The 18359-nt window shown below is 41.5% G+C and overlaps 1 protein-coding gene across 2 annotated transcripts in view; it reads left to right on the top strand.

The window, feature by feature from the left end:
* ZBTB7C (zinc finger and BTB domain containing 7C) overlaps positions 1-18359 on the top strand; it is a 315346-nt gene that overhangs the window by 25716 nt on the left and 271271 nt on the right. The gene's annotated exons all lie outside the window — the stretch shown is intronic.

The following is an 18359-nucleotide window of genomic DNA, read 5'->3' as shown; positions in this document are numbered from 1 at the left end:
CATTTGCTTATAATTGCATTTTCTTATTACTAATTCAATACCCAAATTCCTACCTATTGTCTAACCCTCTTCTCAGAATGTCCAGATTTTACTTCATTCAGAAATCTCTTTTTGTACCTTTGATGTGCTTCTGATCTGGACTGATTGATCTCTGTGCCTGGTGCATAGCTGTCATCCTGGAGTCACCTTTCACCATCATCCTTAAAATTCCCTTTGACTTTCTCCTGTGTTGGATCTTCTGTTTTGCATATCTCATGGCTTTCTGTTTCTTGATTTACACCCCTATATTGGTGGATCATATCCCCCAGTGGCTTCTAAGATGGGAGCACATGGGACATAAATTATTTGAAACTTTATGTGTCTGCAAGTATATTTTTTCTACCATCGAACTTGTTTGAAAGTTTGACTTGGGTATAGAATTCTAGTTTGAAAATCATTTTCTTTAGAATTTTGAAGACATTTTCCAATTACCTTTTAGATTTCAGTTATTGAGCAGTCTGAAACTATTCTGATACTTGATCCTCTCCATACTCTATTTTTTCTCTCAAGAAGCTTATAAGAGTTTTTTTTTTAACTTTTAATTTTAGAATAGTTTTATATTTACGTAATTATTGTGAAGACACTACAGAGAATTTCTGTATACCCCACACCTAGTCGTCCCTATTTTGAACATCTTATATTAATATAGTACATTTGTCACAATAAATTAACCAATATGGTTATATCATCACTTAATAAATCCCGTCTGTATTCAGATTTCCTTAATTTTCTCCTAATGCCCTTTCCTGTTCTAGGATCCCACACAGGATACCACATTATGTTTAGTAGTCATAGTGCCTTAGACTCCTCTCGGTTGCAAGCTTCTCAGACTTGTTTTTTCTGACCTTGACTATTTTGAACAGCACTGGTCATGCATTTTGTTGAATGCCCCTTAATTGAGATATATCTGATGTTTTTCTCATGATCAGACTGGGGTAATATGTTTTGGGGACGATCACAGAGGTAAAGTGACATTGTTATCACATCATATCAAGGGTATATACTATCAATATAACTTGTAATTGTTGATGTTAACTTTGATCACCTGATTTCAAATAGTGTTTGTTTGTCCACTTTAAAGTTATTCTTTTTTTTCTCCCTTTCCATGATTTTCTTATTGAAAGAAAGTGATGATACACAGCCCATGCTTAAGGAATGGGGAGTTATGTTCACCTCTTTGAGGAAAGAGTATCTACATAACTTATTTGGAATTCTTCTACATAGGAGAGTTATCTACTATTTTCTTTCCCGCTTATTTATTCACTCAATTATTTATTTATGTTACTATAGACTCACTTTGTACTTTGGATTATAATCCAATACCACTTTATTTTATTGCTTAAATTGTTTCAGTTTTTGCCATTGAGAGCCCTTTCAATTGGCTCCTTTATTCCTCTGACATACCCCCATCAGCGTGTGTGTGTGTGTGTGCGCGCGCGCGCGTGCGTGCACTTTCTTACTCTGTGGGTCTCCGGGGTCCTCCAGGCACATTTTGTGTATTACCCGCCTCAGTCCCAGAACCAGCCATTTCTCCAAGGAGACCTAGTTCTTTTTATGGGACAATGACATTAGAAACCAAGGTCTGGGCACCAGGTCGCTCATTGCTACTGGAGTGTTACTGCTTCTAGACCTTCTCAGATGACAGAGCGAGGACATATGTGTGTGTATGTGCAGGCATCCTCGGAGATACTGCAGACTTAGTTCCAGATCTCTACAGTAAAGTGAATATTGCAATAAAATGAGTCACACAAATTGTTTGCTTTCCTAGTGCCTATAAAAGTTATATTTACACTATACTGTAGTTTATTAAATGTGCAATAGCATTATGTCTAAAGAAAAGTATAGACCTTAATTAAAATATGCTCTATTGCTAAAAAATGCTACCATCATCTGAGCCTTCAGCGAGTCATAATCTTTTGGCTGGTGGAGGGTCTTATGAAAAAGTGCAATGTTTGCGAAGCACAATAAAGTGAAGTGCAATAACATGAGGTATGCCTTTATACATGTCTGTAAATATTTCTTCATTAAGGTAAACGTGAGTTCATATTGATGTCTCCAATACCAATCCATTACCATGCACATCATTTTAGCATACTCTCAGTCTTAGATACTCTGCTTATATCCAAAGCTACTTAAGTCAGCACCTTATTTCCCACCCACGTCAATGAACTTTCACATAGATATTTATATTCTAGTGTCACGTTCGCCATTCCATCCTGTGATATCTCTACTTCTTAAATGATTTAAAAAATTATTTTTCATACATTAAGTTTTGCTCCTTTTGCTGTAAAGTTCTATGGGTTTTGACAAATGCTTGATGACCTGTATTCACCATCACAGTATCATACAGAATAGTTTTACTATCATAAATATCCTCTGTGCTCCACCTGTTTCCCTCTCCTTCCCCCTGAACCCTTGATAACCCCTGATCTGTTTACTGTCTCTATAGTTTTGCCTTTCCCAGAATGTCATGTAATCGGAATCATATAATATGTAGCTTTTTCAAAATGGCTTCTTTTATTTAGCAATACATATTTAAGATTCATCCATATCTTCTTTGTGGCTTGGTAGTTCATTTCTTATTGTTGAATAATATTCCATTCTACGGATGTATTACAGCTTGTTTATCTCTTCATCTATTGAAAGATACCTGGTTGCTTCCAATTTTTGACAATATGAATAAAGCCGTACAAGTTTTCACATGGGCAAAAGTTTTCCAATCAATTGGGTATATGTTGAGGAGCATGATTGTTTGAGTGTGGTAAGACCGTTTAATTGTGTAGAAAAAGTTGCCAAAACATCTTCTAAAGTGGCTATACCATATTCCATTTTCTCCATCAATGAATAAGACTTCTTGTTGCTCTACATCCTTGAGAGCAGTTGGTATTGTCAGGTTGGGGGTTTTAGCCATTCTGATGGCTACGTACTGGTATTTCATTGTTGTTTAAATCCGCAATTTCCTGATGACAAACAATGTTGAGCATATTTTCATACACTATTTGCCATCTGTATATCTTCTTTGGTGAGGTGTCTGTTCAGATCTTTTTCTCACTTCTTAACTGGCTTATTTTCTTATTGTTGAGTTTTAAGAGTTGTTTGTATATTTTAGATACACGTCCTTTCTCAGGTATGTGTTTTGCAAATATTTTCTTCCAGGCTGGGCCTTATCTTTCATAGATAATACATTTTTAATTTGAATAAAGTCCAACTTAGCAATTTTTCCTTTCTGATATCTGTGTATTTTAAAACTCATCAGTAAACCCAAGTTCAGGAGATTTTCTACTGTCTTTTCATCAAGAAGTTTTATAGCTCCCATTTTACATTTAAATCTATGATCCATTTTGAATTTCTGTATAAGGTGTAATTTCTGTTCTAGCTGGATTTTTAAAACATGTATATGGATGTCCGGTCACAGCAGAATCATTTGTCAACAAGACTATCCAGTCTCCATTAAGTTGCCTTTGCTCTTTTGTCAAAGATCAGTTGATTACATTTGTGTGAGCCTGTTTCTAGGCTCTTTATTTTATTTTGTTGACTTATGCATCTGCGCTTTCACTAATGCCGTCTCGTCTTGATTACTGTAGCCTTTTAGTACATTTGGAAATTGAGTAGTAATTGATTTTTTAATATAAACTTTAGAATCACTTTGTCACTATTTAGACAATAGCCTTCAAAGATTTCGATTGAGATTGTGTTGAATGTATAGTCAGAAAGATCTGACATCTTAATACTGAGTCTTCCAATTCAGGAACATGTTCCGTTCCTGTTTTCGTTTTCACCCCAGTATTCTGAGTCGTCATAATGATGTGCTTTGCCTTGGGCATCTCTATTTTTATCAGTTTTGCTCATATTTTTATCTAAGGGCACACTTTGTAGGCCTTTTCAATCCATAAACTCTGGGTCTTTAGTTCCAGGACATCTTCTTGATTTTGTAGATAATTTACTTTTCTTGTTTATGTGTTTCCTCCATTTCCCTCTTTCTAAGACTCTTATTTGTCTAGTAAACCTTCTGGACTGATTCTCTTAAGTTTTTTTAACTTTTCTCTTTTTCATCTCTTTTTCTTTCTGCTTTACTTTCTGGGTAATTTTCTCAACTTTACCTTCTAACTATTGATATTTCACTTTTTTTGTATTTTTAATTTATTAGAATTCTCTTTTTTATTCTCTGTTCCTTTTATAGCATCCTGCTTTGTGATTGCAATACTGTCTCTCTGAAGAAATTAATGGTATATATTTTTTTAATTTTTCTTCTCTCTCACAGTCTCTGTTTCTTCCAAGTTGTTTGTTTTAGTGTCTGTTGTTCAGTTTTGAAACTTTCTTTAGTTGTTTGGCTATTCTTGTTTATATGCACATATTTATGAGATTTAGTGAAGGTAGGCTTTGATGACCATGGACTTCACCGGAGGATGAGCTAGCCAGGCCTTTTCCTTATGGATCTTTCCCTCCTCTTTAATCTTCACCCCCACTTCCACCCCTGACCTATGGGTGTTGCTGTTTCCCCTGAAGAACTGGATCTCTGAAGGCAGGGTGTCTCTTTCCTCATGCTTGCAGTGGACGCTGGGGCCAGGCACCCACCCCCCCAGGCCTGGTGCCCCCGGGCATGGTTCATGGCCCCACCTGGAGTGCAAACCCAGGACCTTCTGTGTGTAAAGCAGATGTGCTAACCACTACACTATGGAGCCACCCCTCCTTATGGATCTTAAATGTCATTAAGTCTTTCTTCTTAGATTGGGGTCCTCAGAGAAGGCTCATCCTGTCTCTTGCTGGAGGCTATTGTCCTGAGGGTTGGTGCTGTGAGTGCCCAGTGGAGCCTCTATAACCAGAAAGCAAATGAATGTTCTTTAATCCCTTCTCCCGTTTTTAGCATGGTAGGTCTGTCCTCAATTCTGCCTGGTGTCTCCCAGTCCAGAAAGCCTCTAACTATTTCAAAGAATAAACCTCTGTCTTCTGCTGGGCTGGGTGAGTCGCAGTTGCTAGTCAGGGAAAGACCTTGGGGATCTGCTTCCTAAACAGATTGCAACCAATCTTCCTTATTTTATCCCTCTCCCCATCTCTCTTGTGTTTAAGAAGGATTGGTACCACCAGTTTCTGAGCTGTTAAGAGGATTTTGCAGTATAAATTGGGTTGGTTCTCACTTCTACCACTGCTGGTTTAGAATTCAGGTTTTTGTTTTTGTTTTTGTTTTTTGTTTTTTGATTCCTGAGCCGTTTACCAATTGTTCATCTGATTTCCAGCTTCTAAAATTCTGTTACTTTTGTCTCCTTTCCAGTTCTTCCCATCCTTGTATATTTACACTTGATTTTTTTTTTTTAAACTGTCATTCTGGTAGGGTTTGGGGAGGAAGCAGAAGTAGATGCATATGTCTAACTGGCCGTGGTTACCTGTAAGGCTGACAGCCCAGCATCTGTTATTTTGGGGCCAGGCTTAGTCCTTCACAGTCGTTAAAGGTTTTGAATGTTACCCCTGTCCAGACACACTTTCTTCTATTCATCCCTTAGGACCGATTCAGATGTCACCCATTCATGCTGCTTTATCGTGTCCTTTCCTCTCCTCCTTCCTCCCTCTCCCCACAAGAAGAGTTACCCATATTTCCTCCTGAGCTCACATATAGTCTTCCATGCATGTCCCTCACTGCAATTCTCAATGATAATTTGTATAGCTGCCTCACTCTCTTAGACCAGGAGCCTCGGGGGGACTACCTCTTGCTCATCTTTAGATCTCCCCAGCTTGCCCCAGTGCTCAGCTTCAACAGACTTACTAAATGTTTTCAGCATGAACAAAGCAAAGCCAGGTGCTTTGTGGGATGATGCTGTGGTGGAAGAGGGCCTAGCCTGGAGGCATCCCTCCGCCATCCCCTGTGACCGGCTTGCTGGCTGGGAGAGGTACAGGGAGACTGCAGGCAGGGTCCCTGAGGACTCGATCTCAGTCAGCCCCTGCATTCTTTCTGGGAACCATTAACCTTTTTCCTGAAGACTTCGTCCATGCGCCTGAGTTTGCAGTTAGAAATACTGAGACGACAGTGGGGATGGGAAGTGTTGCTATATAAGGATCTCTGTCCTCTTCACGTTCCTGTGCACCAAAGGCAAGGCCATGCTGGGTGGGGGACTAGTGCGAAGCCCAGGAAGAGGGTGTCATCATTATTCAGTAATTGATGCGCAGGGCAGCTCTCTTCCCTGAGGCAGGCCCAGAGCATTAGCAGAATGACAGCAGCGTTTATAGAGCCCAGCCACCTGGCTGGACAGGTCTTACAGTGACAAAATGGCAAGGAGTGAAGCTGAGAGGGGTTCTACACCCCAAACTGCAGATATGCAGAGTGACAGCCTTTGGGGCTGCTGGCCCTTGGCTCTGCCGCCCTTCCCAGGCAGGAGGCTGCTCTCCTGGGCTCTGACAGAGGGAGGGGTGCCCAGAACGTCAAGGCTGACTGACAGTCCTACTTCAGCAATGGAGCTTGGTCTCAGGCTGATTTTAGGCAACCAGGGGTTTTTCTTCAGCCTTGCAGATCTCACGCCCCCCAAAAAGAATTAACCAAGTAACCAAGTGCAATTGAAACTCTTGGTACACTAGGGTTTTGCAAGCAGTCTGCCTTTTAGGTCACGCCTGCATAGTGTGACTGGAGAGGCCTGGAAAGCCCTTCCCTACAAATCATCTTTCTGGTCGTAAACTCTAGGCTCTTTTGATACCTGACTTAGAAGCAGATGATTTTGGGGGGTCAAGACATTATTCTATTTAAAATGTAAGTGGCTGTAAGAAGAACACATTAAACAAGTATCAATCATTAACAACTTAATGTGGATTAGTTTAACATACTCATTAAGCCGCTAGAACTGGAAAGAGTTCTTAGAGTGCCTCTACTTTAAAGCTTCTCAAAGTGTGGTCCAGGGACCAGCAGCATCTACATCACCTGGGAACTCATTAGAAATGCAAATTCTCCAATCCCACTCCAGAACTGCCAGATAGGAAAGTCTGGGGATGGGGCCCAGTCATCTGTGTTTCACAGGCCCTCCGGGTGATTCTGACGCACACTCCAGCTTGAGAAACACCGCTCTTCAAGATTAGGAAACTTCAAGAAAGCCCAAGAGGGTTCGGGGACTTGCCTGAGGTCACAGAGCTAGTTGATGGCAGAGCTGTCATTTTCAAATGACTACTGGTTGCTAGGATCTGGGGAGGAATTAACCTTCTCCATGCAAGGCCCACCACAGGAACATTATCCCATTTAATCTTCACCAGAGTCCTGCAGGTTGTCTCTAATTTATAGAGGAAGTGGAGGCTCCATGTGGCTAAATAGCACGCCCAAATAGAGACAGGATTTCAATCTTGGTCTCTTTTTATTTCTCTTCTGTTTTATTTTACGTCTCTACATTAGTTGTACGTGCGCGTGTAAAGAATGGAGAGTCTATGTCCAGAGCCTGCTGGGTAGGGATACGGCACTCTAAATGCTCATGCTAGCGTCCTGAGGGCGCCCCTCTCTTGGGGAAGCAGGGAATTTGGAGGTCCTCTCTCATCTACCACCTTCCCAGTTTTACTTCCAGTTGAGTCCTGACTCTATCCAGTCTAGAGGGAGAGAGGGAGAGACCCACCCAGCCTTTCTCCCTACTGTAATTCCAGCTTGGCCTGGGAACTGGATTTCCTGGTTGATCTCATGTTTCTAAGTGTTCTTGCTGTTCAAGGAAGGGCCAGAGCCTGACCAAATGTGTCCAGCACATCAGTCAGGAGAGACTGGGATGGGTGAGGGGTCTCCCACACATCTGGGGTGGGAAGCAGTGCTCCTTTTGGAGTTAGAGCCCGAGGGCAGATGAGTCGCATGCGAAGCCAAACATAAGAGGAAATTAAAGAGGCTTGAGTCTCCTTCCAGCTTCCTTTGCTGCATTTTTGGCAGGGATCGGCAAAGCTGGCCTGTAACTTTCCAGTCTGTCTGCTCATTGTCTTGCCCAGAAATACCAGATAAAAGAAACCATGGAATGAAGAGTGAGGAGCTTGGGTCCCACCCTCAGGATATTCCACAAACATGAACCCTCTTTCAGGCCAGCTCTCTCCCTGCCATCTGCCAGGGTCTAGCTGTTCTAACAGCTCTCACCTTTGCTGAGGGATGGATGGGGTGGGAGGGGGCTGCAGGGAAGGCATATCTCCAAAGACTGGCCAGATGTCTCTATCCCACTGCCTGTCTTATTCCTGAAACCCCCTTGTGAGCACTGTTTCACTGAGTCTTCAGTGGTCTCATATTAGAGTAGAATGCCTGAGGAAGGGTAACACCTTGCAGGTAAGTGCCTGATCAGATTTTAGTTAAACAGGCAGGTGTTTAAGTGGAAATGGTCTAAGAACTCTGAGTGGAGGCTACCTGGAAAGGGAGGGACCAACCACAAGAAGAGCAGGCAAGATGGCAGAGGCAGCCTTGCCATGCTCAGAATCACATAACTTGGCGCTGCCTTGTCCAGAGACATTGCACTGACAGGGAACAGAGCCAGCCAGACCTGTTGATCCCCAGACTAGAGCTCTTTCGAGAGCCCAGTGGAATTATGGGTTTTCTGTTGTTGTTGTTGTTCCTTACCTCAAACCTCCTCTTTTTGTGAAGGGTTCTGAAATTTGGTTGAATTTCTCCTTCAGGAAGCGACCTTCTCCAGAAAGAGTTTAAAGTGGGGCCTATGTGTGCGGTTATTAAACATCTTTTGGTCTTGTGGGAACCAGATGCTAAGGAGGGTTCTGGGGGAGATAAAGATGCAGAAAAAACCCTCCTTGCTCTTGTGGATTCATGGTCCAGCAGGCAACACGAAAAAGTAAAACAAAGAAGCTGAGATGTAGTGTGAACAAAGACTTTCTTGGAGCTGTTGACGGCATGCCTTTGATCAGGATAAAGTGACCCCTAGCGCATCCAGGGAAAGTCAGAGTTAGGGATACCGGAGCTGGGAATTGAAGAATGAGCAGGAGTTTGCTAAGCAGATAGAGAAAGTGAGAGGGGGAGAGATAAGGTCATTCCAGGTAGAGGAAACATCTCAGATGGGAGGGGGCATGGCCCTTCCAGAACCTGCTAATAAGGTTGAATCATGGTTGACAGGCTACATTAAGGGGAGGGCCAAGAGTCAGCCAGAGGGGAGGGCCGGGCCAGGCCATTAAAAGGCATCGAACAAGGCTACATTAAAGGATTTGAACCTTCTATCCTTAGGGCAATGGGGAGCCTTTGAAAAGTTCTATTAGTCAATCAATGCTAACTGCCCAGTAAGCAACCCCTAACATCTTAATGGTTAACTCCAATAAAAGTTTAATCTACTCCTGTGAAGTCTGATGAGACCTCCAGAGTTACAGTTGGAAAGAAGAGAAAAGTGGAGAAAGTACACCAGCTCTTAGTGCCTTCAGCCTGGAAGTGACATATACAGTTTCACTCACAGTCTGTTGGTCAGAACGAGCCACATGGCCCCAGTCTAACTGCAAAGGAGGCTTGGAAATGTCTTGAGGCACTGCATATTCAGAGAGCACTAAGAGCTGCTGCCACAAAAGACTTTAGTGGTATGATGTGTGATTTTGGATGTTCACTCTGGCAGCAGAGTGAAGAACGAATTAAAGGGCTTCAAGCCTGGAGGCCAGGCAGGAGGCTCTTGCAGTTGTCCAGTGAGAGGGCTCTCTCTGCAGCCAGGTGAGCATTCGGGCTTTGAAGGAAGAGGGGTGGAGGTGGCCGCGAGGGAGGCAGACAGCCCTGGGAGCGATGGGAGGCCAGTGAAGGGACTGCTGATGGGTACAACGGGCAGTCACATACGGGACTGTAGGGCTCAGGGTGTGCCTGAGCTGAGCTGGTATGTATTACTGGTGTCTCTAGAGTCTAAGCCCTCATTAAATGTGAGCTCTGCCAAGGAAGGGCTCATATGTCCTTACTTCCATATTTTTGGCACTCCAGGGGTCCTCAGTTCGCAATTGTGGAGTGAGTGAGCAGTTGGGAAATGAGCTGTGGGTGCAAATGAAGCGACTTGGAAAAAGAAAGGGGCTAGGATGGCAACAGCCCTGGGAAACAGTGGCATTTAATGGCTTGTCTTCCAGGTTAATAAAATCTCTCTAGTGTTCCTAACCTTCTTTGCCACCTATTTGTATCTCCCAGGAATGATGAAAGCTGCCGCATCGGAAGGACTGGCAGGTATTTTCAGAGGAAGCTTTGCTCATTAACTTCTGCATATCTGTGCGCGTTCTAATCTGGTGGCTGGCTGTGTTCCCACTGCCATCTTTCGCCATTGATAAGGTGGGGATGGCAGTTCCGCTCAGCCTTTGCCCTCCTGGTTGCCCTGCCCAATGTCAGGCTTCTACCCCAGTCTAAAGGACAAATATTCCCAAAGCTGGCAGCCTGGAGGAGGAGACCCTAGTTCTGGTTTAAACTTGGCTCCTGTGTGGACGATCTTGGCAAGTCATTCCGTATGCCTGGGCCTCAGTTTCCTCTTCTGTTGGGTGGGCCTAGGGGTTTTAAATGCGATGATCTTCAAGTTCTGACATTTCCAGCTCCACAGGATGAAAACGGAATATCCTAAGGGTCCAATTTCAGCACAGGACTTTTTTTCAATGCGGGGCAGGGATACCAGAAGGCGGCCTGGGGCTCAGCAGAGCTCGCCAGTTGTTCCTGGGCCTGCAGAAACTGTGGGCTGTGGTGTCCAGTGTGGGCCTCTTCCACCTCTTGCCTCTCTGGGAAATGAACCCCTTTGAGAAATGGGTGAAGGCCACAGACCAGCTCTCGAAAACCATGTGACAAGCACAGAACCATGTACCGGACACATACCCCCTTTTACGTTTAATTTCAGGTGCTTGTGGCCTCCCCACAGTTTAGCTTGGATGATTTCCTGCTTTTCTCTCCCTCACGGGTTCTGGATTTCTTTTACACATTCAGTGCTCGCTCCTGTGCCAAGTTGTGGAAGAGCCTCAGGAGGCCAAAGAGAAGGTCTCAGAGATGTTTTTCTCTGACCTCACATGAGAGTGGAGGCAGAAAAGTCACATCAGACTTAAAAATCAGTGCAAATGAAGGCACTTAATAGGTGGTGTGTGTGTGTGTGTGTGTGTGTGTGTGTGTGTGTCTAGGAGGCCAGTTCACACTATTACCTTGATCACACATCTGGGAGAGATTCTCTCCTTTTTTTTTAAATTAAACTTTTTATTTTGAAATAATTGAAGATTCTCATGCAGTTGTTTTTAAAAAATAACAATACAGAAGAATCCCTTGTGCCCTTAGCCTACTTTTCCCCAATGGCAGTGTCTTGCAAAATTATAGTACAACATCACCACCGGGATGTTGACGTCGATTCAGTCAAGACACAGAACCTTTCCAGCACCACGCGGACCCCGCCTGCCGTTCTTTTACACCCATCCCCATTCCCTCCTGCCCTCATTCCCTGCTCAACCCCTGACACCTACTCATCTATTCACTTCTATAATTTTGTCATTTTAAGAATGTTATGTAAATGGAATTACACAGTATGTATATAACCTTTTGGGACTGAATTTTTTCATTCGGCATAATTCTCTGAAGATTCATCCAGGTTGACACAATAGTTTGTCCTTTTTTATTGCTGAATAGTATTCCGTGGTGTGGACGAACCATCTTTTTAAACCTTTCACCCACTGAAGGATATCTGGATTCTTCTTCGACTCATTGATTATTTAGAAGTATGTTGATTTATTTCCAAATGTTTAAAAGTTTTCTTATTATCTTGCCATTATTGGTTTCTAGTTTGATTCTATTGAGATCAGAGAATATATTCTGTATAATTTCAATTCTTTTCAATTCATTAAGGTTTGTTTTATGGCCCAGGACATAGTCTATCTTGGTATATGTTCTGTAGACTCTTGAGAGGAATGTACATTGTGCTGTTGGATGGAGTGTTCTATAAATGTTGATTAGATTCTGTTTGTTGATAATGTTGAGGTTTTCTATGTCCTTGCTGATTGTCTAGTTGTTTTATTAATTGTTGAGAGAAGAGTGTTGAAGTTAACAGATATAATTGTGGATTTATCTATTTTTATTTTTAGTTCTGTCAATTTTTGCTTCATATTATTTGTATCTCTATTGTTTGGTGCAGGCACATTTAATATTGCTGTAACTTGGTGGATTGACCTTTATTGTAATATAACATCTCTCTGCGTCTCTGGTAATTCTTTGCTCTGAAGTCTACTTTATCTCATATTGATGTAATCACTTCTGCTTTCTTTTGATTGATGTTTGCATGATATATCTTTTTTTCATCTTACTGTATCATTATACTGAAAGTGAGATTCTTATGGGCAACATATTTTGAATTGTGTTTTTAGATTATTTACTTATAATGTAATTGTTGATATATTAGGGCTTAAGTATGAGATTTCATTTTTATGTTTTCTGTTTTTTCTTCCTATCTTTCATTTCTGTTTTTTTTTGTTTTTGTTTTTTGTTTTTTGTTTTGTTTGTTTTTTGTGTGTTTGCCTGCCTTCTTGTGGGCTACTTAAACATTTTTTAGAATTCTACTTTGGCTTATCTATAGTCTTTTTCATTTTAAATTTTTTTGTGTAGTTTTTTTAATGGTGTTCTATGTATTACATTATGTGTATATAACTTATCACAGTCTACTGGTGTTATCATTTTACTAATTCGAGTAAAATTTTACCTCCCTTTATCTCATTTTACCCTCCTCCTGTTCATAGTATAATTGTCTTAAATATTTCCTCTACACACATTTAGAATCACATCAGACAGTGTTACAATTTTTCTTCAACTGTCAAATATAATTTAGACATTCAAGAGGAGAAATAAAGTGAATTGTGTTTATCTATACTTTTCCTTATCATGTGTCTGCTTTCCTAATATCCCAAGGTTCCTTCTTGTATTGTTTCTTTTTGATTTAAAGAACTTCCTTTAGCCATTCTGTTTGGTGTGGGTCTGATGGCAACAAATTTTCTTCATTTTTCTTAATTTCAGAATGTCTTGATTTTCTAAACTTCATTCCTAAAGAATATTTTCACTGGATATAGAATTCTGGGTTGATAGTTCTTTTCACACATGAAAAATGTCATACTGTTTTTTTGGCCTCAATGGTTTGCGATAAAAAATCTGCTATTATTCTAATTGTTTTTCCCATATAGGTAGGTAGTGTCATTTATCTCTGGCTGTTTTCAAGACTTTGTCTTTAGCTTTTAGAAGTTTCACTATGATGTGTCTTGATGTGTGTTTCTTTGAAATTATTTTTTCTTTGAGGTTCTTTCAGCTTTGTGAATCTGTAGGTTTATGTCTTTTTCCAAATTTGGGAGATTTTCAACTATTGAGCAATTTTTTCATCTTTCCTCTTTCTCCTCTCCTTCTAGGACTTCAGTCAGAGGAATGTTATACATTTTGTTATGGTCATGGGTCCCTGAGGCTTTATGTGTGTGTGTGTGTGTTAGTCTATTTTCTCTCTATTTTTTTTAGTTTGGGTAATAGTTATTGCTCTATCTTCCAGTTCACTAATTCTTTCCTCAGCCTCTTCCATTCTGCTGTTGAGTCCATCCATTAAATTTTGTATTTCAGTTATTGTATTTTTCAATTCTAAGTTTTCTTTTGTTCTTCATAATATCTCATATTTCTTTGTTAGACTTTTTTTTCCCCCCATTGGTTTCAAACATATTCAAAGTTGCTTACCGAAACATTTTTATGATGGCTGCTTTAATATCTATGTCAGATAATTCTGATATTTCTGTTATCTTGAGTTGGCATCCATTATATATAGTCTTTTCATTCAGTTAAGATCTTTCTGGTTCTTGATATGGTAAATGAATTTTGATTGAAACTCAGAAATTGTGGGTAATATTTTTTGAGACTGGATTTTACTTCCATTTTCTTCTTTAGCTGGCCCCCTGCCTTTTATTTATTTATTTATTTATCTATTTATCTATCTATCTATCTATCTATCTATTTATTTATTTATTTAATGTATATGTTTCAATAGGGAGTTTTGGGGGCATTGCTTTGTTACTGCCAGGTGGAGGTTGAGGTTCAGGTTTCCCATTTGGCCTCCACAAATACCTTTCTGGCTGGGAGGGCTTGGAATGCCCAGTTACCGCTCCCCATGTGAGTTCCATTGACAGCCTGCAGGTTGAGTGTGGTTTCTTTACTACTGAGCCATGATAAAAATCATGACTTTCCATTAGCCTCCTCTGACACACTTCAGCGGGGAGGGGTAAGAGTGCTTCAAGATGGCTAGGTGGGAGGGTGGGAGTGCGAGTCAAGGCTCCACACTTGATCCTTGCTGGCATGGATTAGGGTGGGGCCGCAGTTTTTTTCTGTGGCATTTGGCAGCATTTGAGCAGTTATTGTCTAGTAGTTTTGTCTTTTTGGGCTGCTCCTTTCCTAGTCTTTTGTTGGGGCTTTTTTTTTTCCCCCTCTATGCCCATTGATATTTTCAGATTGTCAGCTTCTTCAGCACCAAATCTGGAATATATAAGGCCAAAAGAAAACCTAGGAATCTCATCACCCTGTTATTCCTCAGGTCTCAAGATCCATAGCCAATTGCTTCTCTTTACCTTCAGGTTCTTCTTAATTTGTTTTATGTATAATGTTCAGGGTTTTTAGTTGTACTTAGGGGAAAGCATAGGGAAAAGTACATTTATTCTATCTTCTCAGAAGCAGTTCTTTCCTTTTCTTTACTACTTTAGAGAATCATTGAGAATGAAGTCCACGTACTTGGGAAATTTCTAAACAGTACAAAAGGGATACAGTGAAAGTCATCTTTCTACTTGTGTACCCCGGCAGCCATCACATGGTTCCTTGACCAGAGGCAGGCACTGTTACCAGTGCTCATGTAGGTGAATTGGGGGAAGGGAGAGAAAGCGATCACGTTCACGTGTGCATGACCATGTTTGTGTATGTTTGTGTGTGTGTTCTTTTTCCATACATGGGAGTAGCACCAATTTAAACTTCCACCAGCCATGGACGAGAGTGGATACTGGTTCAGAAGCACCGTGTGTATTAAAACATATTTGCCAAGCTGATAAATGAAAACTGGATCTCATTGTCATTTTAATTTGCATTTCCTGCATTGTGTGAGGCTGAGCATCATTTCAAATGTTTAAAATGCATTTCTGTTTCCTGCTTTGTGGTCTGACAATTTAATTTCTTCTTTATTGTACATTTCTTTATTGGGTTGTTGGCATTTCTTATGGACTTGCACATGTTTGCACATGCACATTATTTATGTAGTAAGGAAATTAGCCCTTTGCTTGCCATATGTGTTGCAAATATTTTTTCCTATGTTTCATTTATTGTTTGACTTTATTTTCTGGTTTTAGATATATAAAAAATTTTAAACTCAGATGTAGCCTTTTATAAAAAAAAATTACATTTGGATTTGAGTTATGCTTTAAAAGTCCTTTCTAGTTTTCAAGGTTATTACAAACATTCTCCCACATTTTTCTTCTAGCTCTTTTCACAGTTTCATTTTATTTAGGTCCTTGACACATGTCACCCATTTTTTCCCCCAGATGATTCCTCAATTTTCTCAGCACAATTAGTTGAATAGTTTATTTTGTCCTGAGCAGTTTGAAGTGGCATGTTGATTTGCTGTGGGTCTTTGCACAGGCGCTTACCTGCCTTGTCAGCAAATTGCAGATGGCAGCTGGTGACCTGTGAAGGCTGTGCTGAGGTCATCTCAAAGCCCTTGGCAAGGGCAGGAATACCTACAGAGAGAGATAAGGAGCAAGTCGTCTGCTTCTCCCACCTTGGACTACTCTGTGGTTTGTTCTCATGAGAATAGGCTGATCCTGTTTCAGAGATGTTGTCCAGCCATCTTGCCCCTTGATGGTAGGTGGTCCCTCTGTCTGTTCCTCTCATGAACTCACAGTTCCTGCTATTTTCTGAAATATCTCCCGCTTCACCTTTCATCCCTAGTCACTCTTGTGCCTCTGAGACCTGTTCACTTCAGGCTTTCACTGTTATGGCCTGGTTTTTGAGTGCCCTCCTAAAAGTTTGTTTTAGTTATCTCCTGCTAACAAACAAATCCTTATAAACTTAGTTGCTTAAAACAACACACATTTGTTATCTCACAGAATTATCATTTCTATGGGCTGGGAGTTCTGGCACAGCTTAGCTAGGGCCTGACCTTCAAGGTCGCTCAGAGGCTGAAGTCAAGGTGTCAACCAGGGCTGGGGTCTCATCTGGAGGTCCTGTTGGGGAAGGACCCATTTTCCTTTTCATGTGGTTGTTGGCAGCATTCAATGGGGTTAATGGTAGCTTGCTTTTTCAAGTCCATAAAGGGAGAGAGAGCATCAACTGCCAGTCTGCCAGCAAGATGGAGTCTTATATAATGTAATGTGATCCCAGGAGTGACATCCTATCACCTTTGCCATGTTGTACTGGTTAGAAGTCAGCGACAGGTCCCACCTACACTCAAAGGGAGGGATTTGCTCAAAGGCATGATCACCAGGAGGCAGAGCGTATGGGGCACACTTAGCGTCTGTTTGCCACAGTGGGCTCTCTCCACTCTAGTTGATGCTTCACCAGGGAGCCAGATTGATTTTTCTTAAAGTACGTCTCTGACCTCACCAGTCTTCTGCTAAAAAGTCTGCATTAGTCAAAATTCAAAATTCTTTATCTTGGCATTAAAAGCTCCCTTCAAGAGCTGCCTCGGTATCTATCAAAATTGCCAGTACACAAAGCCTTTGACCTAGGTTTCATTCCAGAGCTCTATTCCCACATGAGTGAAACAATGAACGCACAAGTGTAAGTACTGCATAACTATTTAGCAAAAGATTGGAAACAACCTAAATGGAGGGGACTGGTTATATATGGCCATATATCCAAATGATGGAATACTACACAGCCATGAAAATGAATGAGGCAGCTCTTTATAAATTCATGTTGCATGATCTATACCAGTGGTTCTCAAAGTATGGTTCCTGGACCAGTAGCATCGGTATCATCTGGGAACTTGTTGGAAATTCACCCCAGATCTAATGAATCACAGAGTGGAGTGAGCCCCAGCTGGCTATGTTTTAGCAAGATGGCCCAGTTCTGGTGCATGCTCCATGTTGAGAATTGCTGGTTTACTATATGTTATGAAATGTAGAATGATGTACATAGTATATTAGCATTTGTACACGCAAGGTAAGAGAGGTATATATTTACTTGCACATGTATAAAATACCTCTGTAAGGATGCATAAAAGAAATAGCCGACATTGGTTGCCTTTGGGATAGGAAATAGGATAGCTGGAGGGGGGAGGGATGTGAAGGTGACTTTTTACTGTTTATCCTTTGTACCTTCTGAATGTGAACCACTTAATTACTTATTTAAAATATTAAAATACAAAGGCCCTTATTTGTCTGACCTCAACCTTCCTCATGAGCAATTTCTTTCACCTCTAATGTGGCCTCTTTATGCCAATCAAATTGTCTCTTCACTGTCCCTTGGGTTTGGGCCACATTTCCTGGCCATGAGCCTTTGCTTAATTCTGTGCCCCATCTGGAATTCCCTCACTCTTCCCTGCATAATCAAAGGCCACTCGCTCCTAAAGGTCAGGCCCAGATGCTGCTTCCTTTAGGAAGATTTGCCTGGTCTCTCCCTCCTGTCAGGATTAATGGCCCTTCTCTTTGGCTTCTTCAGCTTGTGCCTCTCCAATGCTCACTGCACACCCCGTCTTCTTTATTAGACTGTCAGCTCTCTGCAGGCGAGGACTTGGCCCTGCACACCTTTGTGTCCCCAGCACTCAGCTCAGTCTGCAAGTTGATACCTAAGAACGTTTGGGTAGTAACTGAGCAAAAAAGTGAATGATGGTCATGGAGATGGGACCATGGTGGCCCAGGGTGGCATGGACAGTGAACAGACCTAAGAGTGGTAATTGCCCAGGGAAGATAAGAGTGAATCTGGGCAGGAAAGATGGAGAGGGGCTCCAGGGAGCAGCCATCGGTGGCTGGGGTTTATATGGGGTTTGGTTTGGGGCTGAGCTTGAAGGGTGGGGTGGTGAGGGCACCCTTCACCTGGGATTTAGTTTTATTGTGGGTGGGTAGGTGAGGGAGGAGAGCAAATGTGCTTTGAGGGGGTACGGGTAATTGAGGGTAGAATGCGTGCCTTAAAAAGACCTCACACAGACTGGCAGAAGGGTAGGGTGCCCTATCAAGGTCTTCTTTTTTCCCTGATGAAAACCAAGTCAGGAGTGAAACTATTTTTTAATATTAAAAAAAAAAAACGCCCCGATGGCCGTGCTATCCCAACCTCCCTCCATCTCGAGAAAGCATCTGACATTTCCTGCACATTTTAAATTTCTAACCAAATAATGAAATAATCATATTGGCTGCTCAGTCACAGGATTCATTTTCTCTCATTCCTGGGCTTCGAAATTCATCTCATATTTTAATCT

The sequence above is a fragment of the Rousettus aegyptiacus genome, unplaced genomic scaffold, assembly GCF_014176215.1.
Source record: "Rousettus aegyptiacus isolate mRouAeg1 unplaced genomic scaffold, mRouAeg1.p scaffold_m13_p_12, whole genome shotgun sequence".
NCBI classification, from domain to species: Eukaryota; Metazoa; Chordata; class Mammalia; order Chiroptera; family Pteropodidae; genus Rousettus; species Rousettus aegyptiacus.
The sequence above is the reverse complement of the archived record's forward strand: the minus strand, read 5'-3'. Positions and strand labels throughout refer to the sequence as shown.